This window comes from Sinocyclocheilus grahami, unplaced genomic scaffold (assembly GCF_001515645.1).
Source record: "Sinocyclocheilus grahami isolate Dianchi unplaced genomic scaffold, SAMN03320097.WGS_v1.1 scaffold661.1, whole genome shotgun sequence".
In the NCBI taxonomy this organism is placed as follows: Eukaryota; Metazoa; Chordata; class Actinopteri; order Cypriniformes; family Cyprinidae; genus Sinocyclocheilus; species Sinocyclocheilus grahami.
This window is the reverse complement of record NW_015505840.1, coordinates 424,740-442,479: the sequence shown is the minus strand read 5'-3', so window position 1 is coordinate 442,479 and position 17,740 is coordinate 424,740. Positions and strand designations below refer to the sequence as shown.

Genomic DNA, 17,740 nt, shown 5'->3' with positions numbered 1-17,740 from the left:
CCCCAGTGAAGCATTTCTATTAATATAACTGATTAAGTAGTCAAACTCATTCCATATCAGCAGAACAGTGTGGTACAGAAAGTCTATGTCCATAAAACAGGTTCTGAATAAATTATGTTACTGATACCTAATGGTCAAAAGCAATAGCAAAAGTAATAGGTCAATATTATTAAATTGCAGACAAAGATTTTGAATAGCTAGGCTGGCTTGTACACTATTTTGCCAAAAGTATTGGGACACCCCTTACTAATGAACAGGTTTGACTACTTTAGTAATTTCAAATTTTTTGTAAAAAAAAAGCATATAATGCTATTCTAGGGAATTGTGTGCATCTAATTATATACCAATAGTGTGAACAGGACCATTTTCTATTCTAACACAACAATGCCTCTGTGTATAAGGCAAGGTTTTAAAAAAAAAGATTGATTCAGTCAGTGTGGAAGAACTTGACTGGTCTACAGAAAGCCAAGTCCTAATCCCAGTTTAACACCTCTTGTGTGACTTTAAATGCAGACCTTGAGCCAAAAACTCATCACCAAACACCAGTGACTTGTACATACATCTGGACAAATGTATTGGGACACCCCCTTCTTTAGATCAGAAAAAGGCACTTCCAAAACTGTGGCATCAAAGATGGAAACATAATTAATGTATTTAAAAATTGTATTTCCATCTTTGTTGCCAGATTTGGAAGTGTCTAAAATGATTGTACGCATATGTACTGGTATTGGTGTTCGGCGATTCAGTTTTTTTTTTTTAGTTTTATTGAGTTTTCCCAATACTTTGGGCAATATAGTGTATGTTTGGTGCGGTAGGGGGCCCAACCTCATATTCTTTCATAGGGCCCAAAATTGCTAGCGCCCCTGGTTCAGAACATCAGCTCGATGTGCCCTCAGGCTGTGTTTTAAAAGAGCTGCCCACATCATCTGCCCCATATATTAATAAACAAATGTGAAAAGGTTACAAAATGATCTTCCACCATCATGAATCTAATTGGCTTGATGTTAAAAAAAGAAAGAGTCATAAGACTCATGCATAAGATTTAGTCAAATATGACTAGATAGAATGATAGGTAGAACCAGACAGACAGACAGACAGACAGATAGATAGATGAGGAAAAAATGTAAGTGTTCGTGCGACCGCCTCCATCATGCAGTAGGTTACGCTCCAATTCGTTGATCATTAGTTGTTGCTGATCAAGATTAAATGGATGTCACTGTCATAAAAAACTTGTTTTAATGACTCATTTATGGATTAAATAACCTGTTAGCGTTTCACTGTGCCACCCGCTGTACATGCCGTGTTTTTGAGGGATAACTTTGTGACATACAACAAAAAAAAGAAACAAAGCTAAACATGTCACATATCTTTGGAAAGCTGAGATTCTTGTGATACGAATGATGCAAACCACTTTAAGATACAATCATTACAGCAGGTACAATCAGTGTCTTTCTCAGACCGCCAACAAGGCTTCATGCTGTGATCCCACTGTGTTTTCCAGCTAACGGCTCCCAGCTACAGTCATCTGCAAACATCTGTTTACAAAACAAATGTATGCAGATGTTTTTTTTCCCCTTTTCAGTGTGTTCAAAGTTCTATTACTCAATACCAGTAAGACTTACAGTGATTCTGAGATTTGTTGTTTAGGAAGTGTCACCTTTCAAAAGAGTCCAAAATTATGCATATACTCCAAATGGCTCAAGAACAGCATGCAATTTACTTTGGGTATGACTTTTTTAGGCGTTTTAGGTAAATTTGACAGGAATGCCAAGGGGTTAATTAAGACACGGAACAGGTGAAGTAAAATATGCTGAATATATAATATCGTACAAATATTTATAAACATGCTATAAATAAGACTGCAGTTTCACGTTTTGCGCTTGCATAACAAAGTAAATTATTTTTAACATGCAATGATATGAAATATAACCAAACAAGACATGTAATGAAGAAAAATATTTAGACAAAAATTTGAAAAAAGACAATAATTAATTTTTTTAAATAGCCGTTGCCTTCAAAATACAAGCAGTGAGGTTGTATTGCGTGCACCTACATACATCTATTTGTTTTTTACTTTTAATTTACCAATTACTTCACGCGGGCCGGTCAAGGATAGCCAGAGGGGCTGTACAATGCCCAGGTCTGGTGTATACCAACTACAGGGTTAGTGATTTGAACTTGAAACTTCAAAACAACATGTTAAACACATTCGGAACACCCTAGCAACCACCCTGAACACCCATGCATTGTGTTGGTGACTTTTGCATGAGCAAACAGCACTACAGTTTCATAAAATATAAACCTTTTGAACTGGCCTGAGGCTCCTTTCTGGTCTTCTCATTTATATGCCACCAAACAAGGTTAAAGAGGTTTTTAAACCTAAGGTTTAAATTCAAAGCATGTTTGTTTTATCGGTTTCTAAGTGTTATTGAGAAGAGCGCCGGTGTGAGTATCCTCTCAGTGAATAAAGGCCTGCTTTAGCTGATATGATCCCTGGCAGAGAGCAAAAACAGTGTGGCATCACACAGAGTTGTTTATCAAATCCAGCGGTGACGTCAGGAAAATAACCGACAGCCGTAAACATCCTGTCAGCCCAAATCCCCGTTCATGGAGGTGTGCAAACAAACACACCCAGGGGCTCCATCACGTAATCCAGAAACCCGCTTCACAGCTCTGCGTGTTTACCTGAAAATCTCCCAAAAAATGTGACGGGTGCATTTTGCAGTCCTTTGTTATTAAGAGTCCCCTGAACGCACACATACCATGACTGAACGCACATACCATGACCTGTCGAGACAGGAGACCGACGGCTGAAAGTCAAGATGATCAGCTTCAGGGATGAAGGGGTGAAAACTGCACTTTTTTGTCCCAAAGCTCAACCTGACGAGCGTTTCTCAGCGTGGGAGCTTGGGAACGCTCAGAGGCAGCTGGAAACAAAACCTAAAATTCATCAGCAGCTGCAGAGTGGAAAAGAAGGAACATTTCCTGCCAAGAAAATCAGCGAGGGCCCGTTTGTGATGTTCATGCTTGGTAATTAATTCACAGCACTTTAGTATGAAGTACTACAATGACTAGCATTCTGGTTTACACAAGACAGCAAACTCCACAACTAAATTTAAAATGGATAAACAGCATGAGATTAAACTAAATGAATCACCTCCAGAGATGATCTTGCATGCCTGACTACTTTGGTGGACTTAGTTAAAAGGATAGTCTACCTAAAAATGAAAATTGTCATTAGTTACCCCCCAAGTTGTTCCACACCTGTATGTATTTCATTGTTCTGCAGAATACAAAAAAAAAACAAACATATTTTGAAGCATGTTGGTAACCAAAAATTTTGATTTCCATTTCCATAATATATAGAATGGCTTTACGTTATTTAGTCTATAAACGTCCTTGTGTCATGCTTCAAATGAGTAGCGCTGTTCCGATTTTGGTGCGTTCAGGAATTCTTGCGCGATATAGAAAATGGTGGCGCATACGAGTTATCAAATTTTGGTTACTCATGTTTTACTGCTACATCTGGCCTAAAATCTAGTGCTGTCACCTTGTGTTGACATTGTGAAACTGCTTATGTAAATTATGCTTGGCGGGCCACTTATATTTTAATAGACAAGCTGTGGTCCATTTGAAATTCATCCACAGACCGTATTTGGCCCACGGGTCGGACTTTGGACACCCCTGATATAATGGAAGTCAATGAGAACCCAAATTTTCATTCTTCCGTGGAACATAAAAGACGACATTTTGAAGAATGTAAGTAACCAAATACTTTTGGTTCCCAATGACTTCTGTTGAATTTTTGTCCACACAATGGAAGTCAATGGGAACCCAAACTGTTTGGTTGCCAACATTCTGTTTTCCTCATTTAGAAACCGTAGAAACATTTAATTGAGAAACGCTGCGAGGGGCATTCAGCACTAATGAAAACAGCACAAATTTACCATCTGTCTAAAAGAGACACCCAACGCAACATAAAACACACAGCCAGCGTAATGAGGTTCAGAAATATAAGAACATTTTATGATTTTAAAGTATGTGCCTATGGCAAAACTGTGCAGGGAGGTCACTGTGGTGTGATGAATGATTGACAGGTCTTTCAGTGGATACCCTCGAGTGACAGGTCGACTCTAAATCCAGACACACAGAAAACCTGAGAGACAACCAAATCAGCTCTTTCTGTTCTAGCAATTATGGCTGCATTTCTGCTCAGAAACAACAAACTGCAAAGAAATAAAAACTATAGAAAGGATTCAACAAAATAGTAGCAAACAGACCTCAAATGAATTAGTTGTTTGTATCAAAAATGCCATAAACAGCTTGATATCAGTGTTGTTTTAAAAGTACAGGCACTCAATCCAGAAATAAAGCTGCACTGTAAAAACAAAAAAACAAAACGGGGATTGTACTAGTAATTTTGTGCCTGGACATTATGCATTAATTTTACAGACATTTCCATTAACTCTAAAACACAACACAATGCAGTGCAAAAATGTTTGTATAAACAAACAAAAAAAGAATAAATCAATACGGACAATTCCTTCATATTAATACAGTACATTGTGCCCTATATTTACAGATTTGTTTTACAGTGTGAAACTAAATAAAGTATAAACCATTGGTCTCAAACTCAATTCCTGGAGGGCCACAGCTCTGCACAGTTTAGCTCCAACCCTAACCTGTGTGATACGCCGAGAATAGATTAACCAAATCCAGTTTCCAGAAAATCTCTCCTGCACATTATCTGAGTTTTTCCCCTGTGGAAGCCTCCGCCGAACCCTGGGGTCTCTCCTCCCACCCCACGTCCCCGCGCCGTGCAGCCGAGCGTAACAAGACGGGATTTAGACACACATGACTACACAAAGCCGCGTTGAAATGAGTTTACACGCTCCGAGCTCCGATCACAGGCCTTTAATTTCCATCCGGCTCCAGTACAATAACGCCCCCTGTTTCTCTCTCCATGCCACGATGGAGCTGGAAGACGAAGAACAAACTAACCGTGTGCACAAGTCTGTCGACCTAAACCACCTGTCTTGGGGTTTGACATCATAGACAACCCCTTTAAAACAGCTGCCTTCAACCCCAGAGATAATAACCCTTCAATTAAATCACTCATCAAAACGCAGGGTGGAACAGGTATGAATGGTGTTTTTGATGCACTCTGGGTAAATGGAATTATAGGCCACAGGAGTGAGACAAAACTTAGTGAGCTGCTTACCTAGACAGCACTTCTAAGGCATTTTAAGTAAGTATGTACCATCAAAACAAAAGATATAGCCAGATCATCATATGCATGCTTTGTGGAGAAGGCAAGCCCATAATGCAGTGCACAGAGAAAACAAAATCATCCAAAATAATATCGGAGCAAGAGAAATGTTTATAAATACTTATTTCATTCAGTACTGCAGAGTATTGATATAAAAGCTCAATAATAATTTAATTTCATATTTTTTCATTAAAATAAAAATAATTTATTAAATAAAAATATAAATGATAAACTCTTGTAATTATTTGTAGTCATGTCTCTAGTGTGGAAAACTAGAGACTAATAAGTTAATTTCATATTTGTATTATAATAAAAAATAATACATTTATAAATAAATATATAAAAATATTACATAAAATTATACATAATAAAATTGTAAAAAAAATACATTATTATATTTCTATTTATAGTAAAAACAATACATTTATATAAACACATATATAAAATTATTAAATTAAATTATACAAAAATAAAATAATAAACAGAGAACACATCTCTAGCGTAGTTACAAAAAATGGATTAATAAATTCATTTCAAATTGCTATTTATAATAAAACATTTACAAAAATATATTAAAGTATTAAATTAAATTCTAAATAATAATGGAATTAACTGTAATAATTTTCATATATTAATACATTTTATATTTCTATTTATAATAAAATTAATACATTTATAGAAAACTATATGAACAATTAATAAATAAAATGATAACTAAACATGTAGTCAATTGCAGTCAAGTCTCTATTTGTGCAACAAGCTTTTGAAATCAGTCACTTACAGTATGAGGCTTCATTTACATTAAGATGCTGCCTGTGTAGACCGAAAAGCAGCTATCTGGGTTATGGAACAGAGCTAGACCAGAGCATCTTGACATGAAAGTTGAGAGGCGAACAGATAAAAGGGATTCCCCGTGTTTAAACACTACTATCACTCAGCTGCTAGTGTGAACACATCACTCCATCCTGTTGACAGGGAAGTATTGTATTATACAGGTATGGCCTGTAAGTCATAAAACTCTGAAGGATCTGTTTGGAAACCAATGCATAAGTGCAGGATGAGATACTATCTCATGCTTAAGATGGTTTTGAATCCTTCTAACCCCCCAAAACCAATCCAGGTGAGTTAATTAACAACGCTGAGTATAGGAAACGCAACCCAGCGGCAATGCATCAAAGCACAATGAAAGTGATCTGTCTTTATGAAAATCACGTTCTAGCCTCATTTTTAATTATCAAAGTCAGTGTGTCCCCCGAGTAAAGAAGGAAACTATTTCAATCAATTATTTTCAAGGGAAGAAAAAGCTTGGGTCTGTATTAAACCTGTTTAGTTCTTCACTCGTGCAGAACTAAATAACAATTAAACCTTTGTAGGCTTGATTGCTGGTTCCCGTATGGATATTATGAAAACTGAACTGCACTACGATCAAAACAACGTATTACTTCCTCAAAACTGATATTGTTTTTCTATATTTATTCAGAATTTAGCCAATTAAGGGCTAATATTCGCCCCTGGAACTGGTATTTAGGGCCATTTTTACCTTCAGAAGGGCATAATGAATAACAACACACTAATAATTTTTGTAAAGCACTTCGACTGAATCAATTAACTGACATAAATCTTACATTTGAACACTTATGGCTTAAATATACAATCAAATCAACATGAAATGTAGCTTATATCATTACATACAACATTCCATGGCAGGTTTCCATTGTGATGCCATTGGGGCATGTGACTAGTGTGAAAAAAAAGTGTGACTAGCCAAGGTTATCTCTATATGAAATGTTAAACAACAAGAATTGGCCAAAGAGATTCTATTGGGGCATGTTGTCACAAAGGGTCAATGTGTTTTTAATGAACTGTGAATTTAAACTCCTGATCTGTAATGGTGAAACTGTCTCTCAGAAACAGATTTTTGAAAATAAGCAGAGAAACTAAGTAAAAAGTGTGACAACTAGCCCCAATCTCCTCTATATGAAATGTTAGACAAGAATAATTGGCTAAAGGGACCATTTTTTGTGATGCTATTGGGGCATGTTGTTACAAAGGTTCAATATGTTTTCAGTGAAGTGTGAATCTAAACTACTGCTCAAAGAAAGTTTCTCAGTCTCTGATAAAATAAACCTAGAAACTAGGGCAAAAGTGTGACAACTAACCCCAGCAAGAAGCAAGAATTTGCTAAAGGGACCTTTTTGCCACCATATTTTGGTCACTTTTGGCCCAAATCTGACCTTGCTTGTGACTCAGACCAGTTTTTTTTACTCTCTATATGTGTTCTCTACTGACTCTCATATGATGCAATGCACTTCACAGCTGCGTCCACCAGCGCTGACCTCCTGTCCTGCCTGGCCGCGGATGGATGATTCATTTCCATCTGTATACCAGCAGATGAGAGATTTCTTCTGTCTTTCTGCCTTTCCTTTTCTCAGGCCATTCAGAGTGAATGAATTCAGCCCATCTAAAGTCCTTCACACCAGGACATGCTCAGAGGGGATTCTCCTTGACTCTGACCGACTCACACATTTGCAATTCATCATCTTCCTCTCACAGCTACACAATAGCAGCAGCAAAGGAGCTTTGTCATTCTAACGACACACGCATGGACTGTTTATAGCGTCTGACACCCGCAGAAAGCCTGTGTTTGCGTGTTGATGTTCTGTCATTAACTACCAGTTCAATTAACATTTACAAGACCACGGGTGGAAGACAATAACAATGCTTTAAATGAGCTTTGTTTTTTAAGGATGTATCTTTTTGATATGCAACAGGCAATTGGAAAAGCAGCATTATTAAGACATGCAACTTTGTTTGCGACAAAACTTAGCAATTTAGCAAACCACAGTCCAAATGTCACACATGCAAACTCATATCCCCAGCCAAACAAATCCTATAGGAAAATGTTTGCCTTCAATTGGATCCTATTGGGAATTCCAACATAGACTTCCAGCAAACAACAAGTAGATCTTAAGAACAGATAGTTCACAAAAGGACTATTTGGTTCCCAGTGGGATCAAATGTCCATGTAGAACATCACAAGGACTTTAAAGCAAATCTTTCAGGGTTTTAAAACTCCTGTAGCTTTCTTTAAACTCTAGTTAAGACATTATTCCAACAAAATACAGGTAAAGTTCTGATAATGACTACTCAAAATCCAAAAGAACTCAACAGGGCTCAACAGAGGGCTTTTCCAGTTATTCCAAATAATTGGATAAGGAATTTAAAAATCTTTTACAGAGATATTTTGCATTTAAAGAGGGCCATTTCTAGGCAATAGTAACTTAAAATTACAATTTATATATATATATAAACATTCCTGATATTTCCAGGTTGTGAATATGGTTGTGACCCTGTCTCAAATAATAATAATAATAATAAAAGAATTAATAAAATCAAAGGCAATCATTTTCGCTTTATCTAATAGAATCTTATGCGATTCTTAAGTGATTCCATTAGGATTTTTTAGGATTGATCGCAAATAATGACTGAAATTCACAAGGACTTTAAAGCAAATCTTTCAGGGTTTTAAAACTCCTGTAGCTTTCTTTAAACTCTAGTTAAGACATTATTCCAACAAAATACAGGTAAAGTTCTGATAATGACTACTCAAAATCCAAAAGAACTCAACAGGGCTCAACAGAGGGCTTTTCCAGTTATTCCAAATTATTGGATAAGGAATTTAAAAATCTTTTACAGAGATATTTTGCATTTAAAGAGGGCCATTTCTAGGCAATAGTAACTTAAAATTACAATTTATATATATATATATATAAACATTCCTGATATTTCCAGGTTGTGAAAATGGTTGTGACCCTGTCTCAAATAATAATAATAATAATAAAAGAATTAATAAAATCAAAGGCAATCATTTTCGCTTTATCTAATAGAATCTTATGCGATTCTTAAGTGATTCCATTAGGATTTTTTAGGATTGATCGCAAATAATGACTGAAATTCCAACAGGAATATTTTGACTAAGGCTATATCAGCTATGTGAAACCTTAATAAGAACAATTCTAAAGTAGAGAAGTCTAAACTTATGAAACCATTGAGATACAAACACTAGAAAGTGACCAACATACTTTGCACATCCACAAATAGTCTGCAAGATCTGCGTTCAGTATAAAATACCCAACAATAAACATGTAATGGTTATTAATGTTTTGCCGATGCAAACCCTTGTTTACCATGTCAATAAGCTTCTTTGAATGTTCAAATAGAGCAAGTCAAAGAGAGACAGACAAAGTCAGACGTACAGACTGTGCTGTTCAGATGTGGGAAATCCTTTTTATCTGCTTTCTCTGCCTCTCGACAGATATCCAGAGTCTTTGAAGCCGTGAAACTGCAGCGTGTCTTCTCCCGAAAAGCATCAACACAAACCCAAAGCCTGCCGCCACACCTCAATAACCGCACAAATGTCTTACCTTCCCAGGGGGCGATCCTGTGACCCAATGACACGCGTCCTTTCTAAAATCTCATGTTTCCTGCATCGCCGTCCACATTCTGTCTCCAACTCCACAATATACTGACTACCACGTGAGTGGACGGGAACTGAAACAGCTTGGGATGGGGGGCTGTGTCCATTCAGCGATCTCCCCCCTCTTCTCCTCCCCTCTCCCACACTCTTTTTACCTCCTTCCCCTTCCCCCTTTCCTTCTGTCTTGGATTGACTGTGAGATTGGGAGCAGGAATGCGTGTGGTTCTGCTCCTTTTGGTCTGTCTGAACGGCTCTGGTATGACCCTGCGGAGAGCACCAAATTTACAAGTATTCAAACCCGCCTCTCACAAACACAGACTGCGCCCACTTATCGCACCTTTGCCACAGAGCTCCGCCCACCTCAGGGTAAAATTCTCTTGCTGAAATAAAGTCTGCAAACTAAAGAGTGCATACCACAAAAAAAAAACATGTCTAGGGCTCATTTAACCACAAAATCAAACTAAAAAAATATCAATTATATTTTTATAAGCTTTAGGAACATGATAGGTTTTTCTTTTTCATTGCAATATTATTTTTATGACAATTAAACAAGTCTCCTTCCTATTCTTTTTATCATCATGTACTTTTCCCCCCATTATTCTCAATAGATTACTGTATTTCCGAAATACAATGATTTTTTTTTTATCAATGTTATTTAAAGGTTTAATGATGCAACAAGTTCTACCATGATGCATAAGTCATTTTAAATAATGTGTAATTTTTGCTTTCACAGAAAACTAATGAAAAATATATGAGGGAAACATGAGGGAAAATATGTGCTTAATTGTCATTAAAATAATGTCAATGCAATACATTTATAAATAGGCTCCATTTCATCATGCAAAACATAATCCTGTTTTTTTTTCTTTTGATTTTGGGGTAAAATATGACATTAATGTGTTTAAGTGTCATCAAAATAACGTCACAATGCAGTAAATCTATAAATAGGTTCCATTTCATCATGCAAAATATAATTTAGAATTTTTTCTTTTGATTTTGGAGTAAAAATATGATCCAGGCATGTTCAGGACCTAAAAGGGTTTTTCAATATTCACCCATCACGACCTCACATTACATTAAGTCTACAAAAAACATCTATCATATGCCATAATACCGGTTAGTAGAGGATAAATCTTAAATATTTGGACTGAACAGCATGCATATGTGTCTGTGGTGATAGGAGGTGTGATTGGTGGGAAGGCAGCAGCGTTGTTGTCATAGCACCAGAGCCGTAGGAGGAGAGAGACACAGACGTCAATGATGACGACCCGAGCTGAATTCATTTTCAACACACACACCTTGTGTAGGTATTCTGGGACGCCAGGCAGTGGCCAGTGTTTGGGAGCAGGAAGCTGTTCTGTCACTCTGATCATGTGATCTGCGAGCTGCTTTGCATACATAGCAGCACAGACGCCCGGGGCCAGATTGAGAGCGGTGTTGGCTGGCTGATATAACCCAGCGACGGCACGCTGCGGAGGGGGCGAGACGCTCAGACAGATGAACTGGACTGTACGCAGCTCAGAAGTGCAACCTCCTGTCTAGACGATTGTGATTAAACTGTCTAAAATAAGAACCTCAACACTGCGGTTAGTCTGGTGGCGTATAAAAGTGACTAACTTTGCCAGCCAAGGTTATGACCCTTAATCTGTACAAACTCCACAGCTGGATACATTCTTCTTAACGATTCAATCACACCCAAACTGAAGTGATTAGCATGCTGGAGCCATAAATAACACGATATCTGACACTTTACATAACTCAGAAACATAGTGATAAACAATCAGCTCCCTGGAATACTAATTCTGATTGGTCAATCGTGGCATTCAGCAGTCAAATATTTCTGATATTAATGACATCGTCCATGACAACACTTTATAATTAACTGCTCATTTCTAAAACGAATATTTCATAAAGGGCTACACTAGCGTTTGGGGCCAGTATGTTTTTTTTTAATTTTTTTTTTTAAGAAAAGTAATTACTACTTTTATTCAGCAGAGATGCATCAAAAATTATAGTAAATACGTATATAATATTATAAAATATTTATTTTAAATACGTAAATGCTGCGCTCTTAAATATTCTATTGATCTATTAAAAAAACATAAGTTTTCACAGAAATATTAAGCTGCAAAAGTGTTTTCAACATTGATAATAATCTGAAATGTTTCTTGAGCAGCAAATCAGCATATTAGAATGATTTCTGAAGATCATGTGACTCTGAAGACTGGAGTAATGATGCTGAAAATAAATAAATAAATACAAATAAATAAATGCAGCCCTGGGAAACATTAGACACTTCTTTAAAAAAGCATTTAAAAAAATCTTACCAATACCAAACTTTTGAAAGGTAGTGTATGTTCCAAGTTTTGTCTTTGCACATTCCTTACAAGTGAACTAATAAAATAAATTGCTTAATTTAACATTTTATGTTCATATATTAATTATATACAGTGGGTACGGAAAGTATTCAGACCCCCTTACATTTTTCACTCTTTGTTATATTGGTAATAAGTGGGATAATGTGCAGACAGACGATCATTATTGCAAAATAAAAGCTCAGCAACAAACCACCTTCAAAAAGGAGGCTGAATTCAGTGTTCCTGAATTTCTTCTAATATTCGGGTTTATTTTGCAAAATGACTGACTTACTGTACATTATTCCTTATGTTTTTAACTAAATATTTATTTCACTACAAAAAAGCATAAAAAACGAATTCACTAATAACAAAACACTTCTTAAGGGTCGAAATACTTCTAACTACGCAAACTAGATTTCAAACACGGTCTGAAATGTTCTTGCAATACACAATGCAATAACGCTGCTACACTCTTAAAAATAAAGGTGCTTCACGATGCCATAGAAGAACCTTTTTGTCTAAATGGTTCCATAAAGAACCTTTAACATCTGAAGAAGCTTTCTGTTTCACAAAAGCTTCTTTGTGGCGAAAGAAGGTTCTTCAGATTACAAAAAGGTAAGAAAGAGATGGTTCTTTAAAGAACCTTTGACTGAATGGTTCTTTGTGGAACCAAAAATGGTTCTTCTATGGCATCGCTTGAAGAACCTTTTGAAGCACCTTTATTTTTAAGAGTGTAAGGATGCTATAGCTATAACCGGTTGAGAGAAAGTTAGCTAAAATGCCAGTATACTTATAGCAATTACACAACTGGTTTAAAAATATCGCCCCCTACAGTACAGAAACACAACAGGCATCGTGCATTAAACACGAGCAGAACAAATGTCTGTGTTAATTGTTTGTAAAACAGTAGATTTATTGCTTGATTGTGTTCAAATTCAATATAAAAATTATGTAAAAATGCATTTGTGAACAATTTACACTGAAAAATGTATAACAATATGTGATCGTTGTGTCTGAAATTGATCTAACTTCATCATTATGCCTTAAAGCAAACCAAATGGCTCCTAAAACCAGTTTCCTCGATCAGCTAACGCAGAGAATCACCCGTAAGACCAGCAAACGATCATAATAAATGACAAGCAAACATGACATCCTTCTTCAAACTGAGGCGACACGAGTCACTTTCAATAACGGTCAGGGACTTTACCTTCGCCGTCTGCCGTGTTTGCATTAGCCTTAAGAGGAATTCAATAAAGCATCCCCGACTGAGACAAAAAACATCAGTGTTCCCACAGAGAAGCTGTTTTCCAGCATCTACTGTTCCTGAATTCACAATATTTCAATGACCCAGGAGAGAGGTTTACGCCGAACGCTAAAGCTAGCAGCCTAACTGGGATTTTCATTTAAAATCATCGACGCGCCAGCTGCACGGAAATGCACTCCAAATTTGCTCACAGCTATTTGGAATCACGTTGAGAGACAATACATATTCATAACACTGGAAACAATGCCCTAGCTTAGCAAAATAATGCACAGAAACATGATGTGACTTGGGAATCACATTCTTGCCTGATTGTAAAACATGACAGAGATGTGACCACAAGCGTTTGTTTGGCTTCCATGATTTATATGTTTTGTCTTATCAAGATAATCCTGTAATAATTTCATGGCGCCGTTCTGTGAAGAAACTTTTTCCACCACATTTTTATCAAGCAGCAGATGAAAACTGCTTAGAAAAGCTTGATTTGCTGTTATCATTAATGCTGTTGCATAAATGGTGCAGAAAGAGACACAATTCAATACTTAGCTTAACTCGAAGTCTGAGTATCAACAATAGCAAGAGTTAATGGCTGGTTTTAGGGGTGCAGCAGTTAACCATAGTGCGTGTGGCGCAGGTTTGAGTCTGGCTTGAGATTTTCCCAATCATTTCTTATCACTTTCTACTAAATCTATCAATTAATAAGTTGTAAAAGATGAAAAAAGTAAACATTAAAAGTGTAAATAGTCAATAGTCAACCATAATACAGCTGAGTCCATGTGGGAACTGCAGGGGATCTGTGTGATCTATTATTGATCTAAATGTGGCTATTATTTTTAATAGCTTAATATATAACGGACCATTCAAAAGTTTGTGGTCAGTTTTAAATGAATAGTTTTATTCAGCAAGGACGCACATTGATCAAAGTGACAGTAAAGATATTTATGTTTAAAACATTAACCATTAACCAAAAGTTAAAATGTAAAAATTTAAAATATTAATATATTATATTATTAATATTACTTTTTTTCTATATGTTTTGATCAAATAAATACAGCCTTGGTGAGCAGAAGAGCAATGCAAAAATCACCAAAAACACAAAAAAAATCTTTTGATTCTTAAGAGTCAGAAAGGCTTGAGAAGATGACTCGGATGTTCCAGAAACCCTGGATTGAACCTGTAAGATTCTTGTTAGGAAGCAACAGCTGCTAAATAAGAACAAGAACCTTCAATATTTGAGATTCTGGTTCAAATCTCTAATAAATACCTGGCATGTTGACTTACTAATCTGATCTTCACTCATTCCCTCTCTTGTAGAAACAACACGCTTCATGAGCATGGAGTAGAGGACGCTTCCCGGCCATACCTCACTTCAATTAGGGCTTAAGAAGAAAAAGAAATATTTATTACAGTCCTGCTAGGCTTCATCTCAAACAACAAAGACTCAGCCTCAGTATTAGGGACCAGATGAAAGGGATTGGCCGGAGCATACTGGAGATCATTAGTGAGGATCCCCAGCAGACTCCATCTCATCTCCTTCTTCTCTTTCTCTCCAATATACATCAAAGCAGTCTGCTAAGAATGCAAACCAGCCAGAACATGTCATGTAAACGCTCAGGCAACCAATGATATGTTGGCATGAGGTGGGCTGATCTTCTCGCACAATCATGATTGTACACATTTGATTATCTGCACACACAGCACCAGGGGAAGGGGGCGTCCCTGCAGGGTCACATGACTTTGGGCAGCATGACTGCACGCTGATTACTGCACAGTGTGGAGGGACAAAGCTAATTCTGGCGAACGGTTCTGATGTCAGAAATTTTTGTGTCTTAAAGAAATAGTTCACCAAAAAATGAAAATTTGCTAAAAAATTGACTTATCCTTAGTTCATCTATGATGAGTTTGTTTCTTCGTTGCAACAAATTTGGAGAAATTTAGCATTCCATCACTTGCTCACCAGTGGATGCTCTGCAGTGAATGGGTGCCGTCAGAATGAGAGTCCAAACAGCTGATAAAAACATCACAATAATCCACTAGTAATCCACACCACTCCAGTCCATCAGTTAACATTTTATGAAGTGAAAAGCTGTGTGTAAGAAACAAATCCATCACTAAGACATTTAAAATTTCAAAAGAGTCCTTTATCCATAATATTGCTTTCTCCAGGAGAGAAATATGCACAGATCAAGCACTGTTTACAAGTGAAAACAGTTCTAATTTTGATGTGGGAGGACAACGGGGATGGACTTTTTCCATCGGAATAAGTGTTATAATGAAATATGGACTTGTATTTTGATCAGAAGTGATGGTTTAAAGTTTAAAGATGGATTTGTTTCTTACAAACGCGCAGCTTTCCACTTGACAAGGAATTTATTGATGGACTGGAGTGGTGTGGATTACTTGTGGATTATTGTGATGATTTTATCAGCTGTCTGGACTCTCATTCTGACGGCACCCATTCACTGCAGAGGATCCTTTGGTGAGCAAGTCATGTACAGTTCTGTTCTGTCATACCAAACCTGTATATTTTTCCAGCCCTTTTTGGAGCTTGAAAGACATGGTCATTACAAACTGTCCTTAAGACAGAGCTGCTGAAGATTCTTCAAAATTAGTCATTTTGTGTTGCATGAAAAGTTAACAGCAAACAGTTTTGAATGACACGAGGTTTACAAGTGAAAAAAGTTCTAATTTTGATGTGGGAGGACAACGGGGATGGACTTTTTCCATCGGAATAAGTGTTATAATGAAATATTGACTTGTATTTTGATCAGAAGTGATGGTTTAAAGTTTAAAGATGGATTTGTTTCTTACAAACGCGCAGCTTTCCACTTGACAAGGAATTTATTGATGAACTGGAGTGGTGTGGATTACTTGTGGATTATTGTGATGATTTTATCAGCTGTCTGGACTCTCATTCTGACGGCACCCATTCACTGCAGAGGATCCTTTGGTGAGCAAGTCATGTACAGTTCTGTTCTGTCATACCAAACCTGTATATTTTTCCAGCCCTTTTTGGAGCTTGAAAGACATGGTCATTACAAACTGTCCTTAAGACAGAGCTGCTGAAGATTCTTCAAAATTAGTCATTTTGTGTTGCATGAAAAGTTAACAGCAAACAGTTTTGAATGACACGAGGGTGAGAAACAAATGACAGAATTAGAATTTTTGGTTGAATTTTTCCTTCAACATAGTGTCATAAAATAAACAAGTGTCTTTGTTTTGCAAATTCAGGGCAAATCAAACTGCCCCACAAAAACAATGCATTTCCATATTTGTGCCATAACAATCACACTGACAATCCGCTTCCTTAATAAAAATAAATTGTGAACACAGCCAGAGCTGAACTATGGGACAGTCAATGTCCTTCCGTTCAGACCATCCAGAAAACCTCCCAACCACACGCAAAACAAAACCTGATTTAGCAAAATCACTCGTTCCCTCAAAAGAAAATACACAATGTGCTGATTTTGGAGGAAAAATCTGTGCAATGGATATGAAAATGAAAAAACTATGCGAAAGAATCAGGGTCATTCTCAGTAAACTGCCTTTTGTATCCCATGTGACTTCTGATATGATTCATGGTATACTGATATTAGACATCACTGAACAGATTTAGCTGTTTATTTTGTCAAATTTCAAAATTTCTTTACATAAAAATATGAATCTTATTAACATTCTATAAATTTTAATATGAAATTTTAAAAAGTATTTTTCACTGTCTGTGAAGTCTTTTCTAAAATGGGTTATGCACTTTTTGAAAAAAAAAAGAAAAAAAAAAGAGGTAAATTAAATTAATTTGATCTACACTAAAAGTTTGGGGACAGTAAGATTTTTCAATGTTTTTGAAAGAAGTCTCTTCTGCTCACCAAGGCTGCATTTATTTGATCAAATATACAGTAAAAACAGTAATATTGTGAAATTTTATTACAACTTAATATAACAGTTTTCTATTTGAATATATTTTCAAATGTAATTTATTGCTGTGATCAAAGCTGAATTTTCAGCATCATTACTCCAGTCTTCAGTAGTGCCGTGTTCGATACATCGATCAGGGTTGGGTACCGAAACCTGGTACCAATATGGCACCGGTACATATGTAACCGGTATGTACTATAACCGAATCCGGTTGCCTCATTGCGGTGCCATGCCTGAGCGATCGATTGAAATATCATCACTGGCACCACACATGAAAAATAATTTCCAGACTGAGAAAACGCACGTGAACTCAAGTCGGAAAGCTCTAATAATACAAATCCAACACATCTTTGTAGTAATGAGTAGTAGTTTTTGACAGCCGATGCCGATATCTTGGAAAACAGGGTGGCCGATATAAAGCCGATATAATTGTATTTATTTTAATTAATATTTAAGAAATT

General features: G+C 36.5%; 1 protein-coding gene across 1 annotated transcript in view; it reads right to left on the bottom strand.

Moving 5' to 3' along the window:
• LOC107558809 (T-lymphoma invasion and metastasis-inducing protein 1-like) overlaps positions 1 to 9,984 on the bottom strand; it is a 73,597-nt gene extending 63,613 nt beyond the window's left edge. Inside the window, exon 1 of the mRNA XM_016242498.1 lies at positions 9,694 to 9,984. The gene's annotated coding sequence lies outside the window, so the exon portion shown is untranslated. The remainder of the gene's footprint in view (positions 1 to 9,693) is intronic.
• Between the last annotated feature and the right edge of the window lie 7,756 nt (positions 9,985 to 17,740).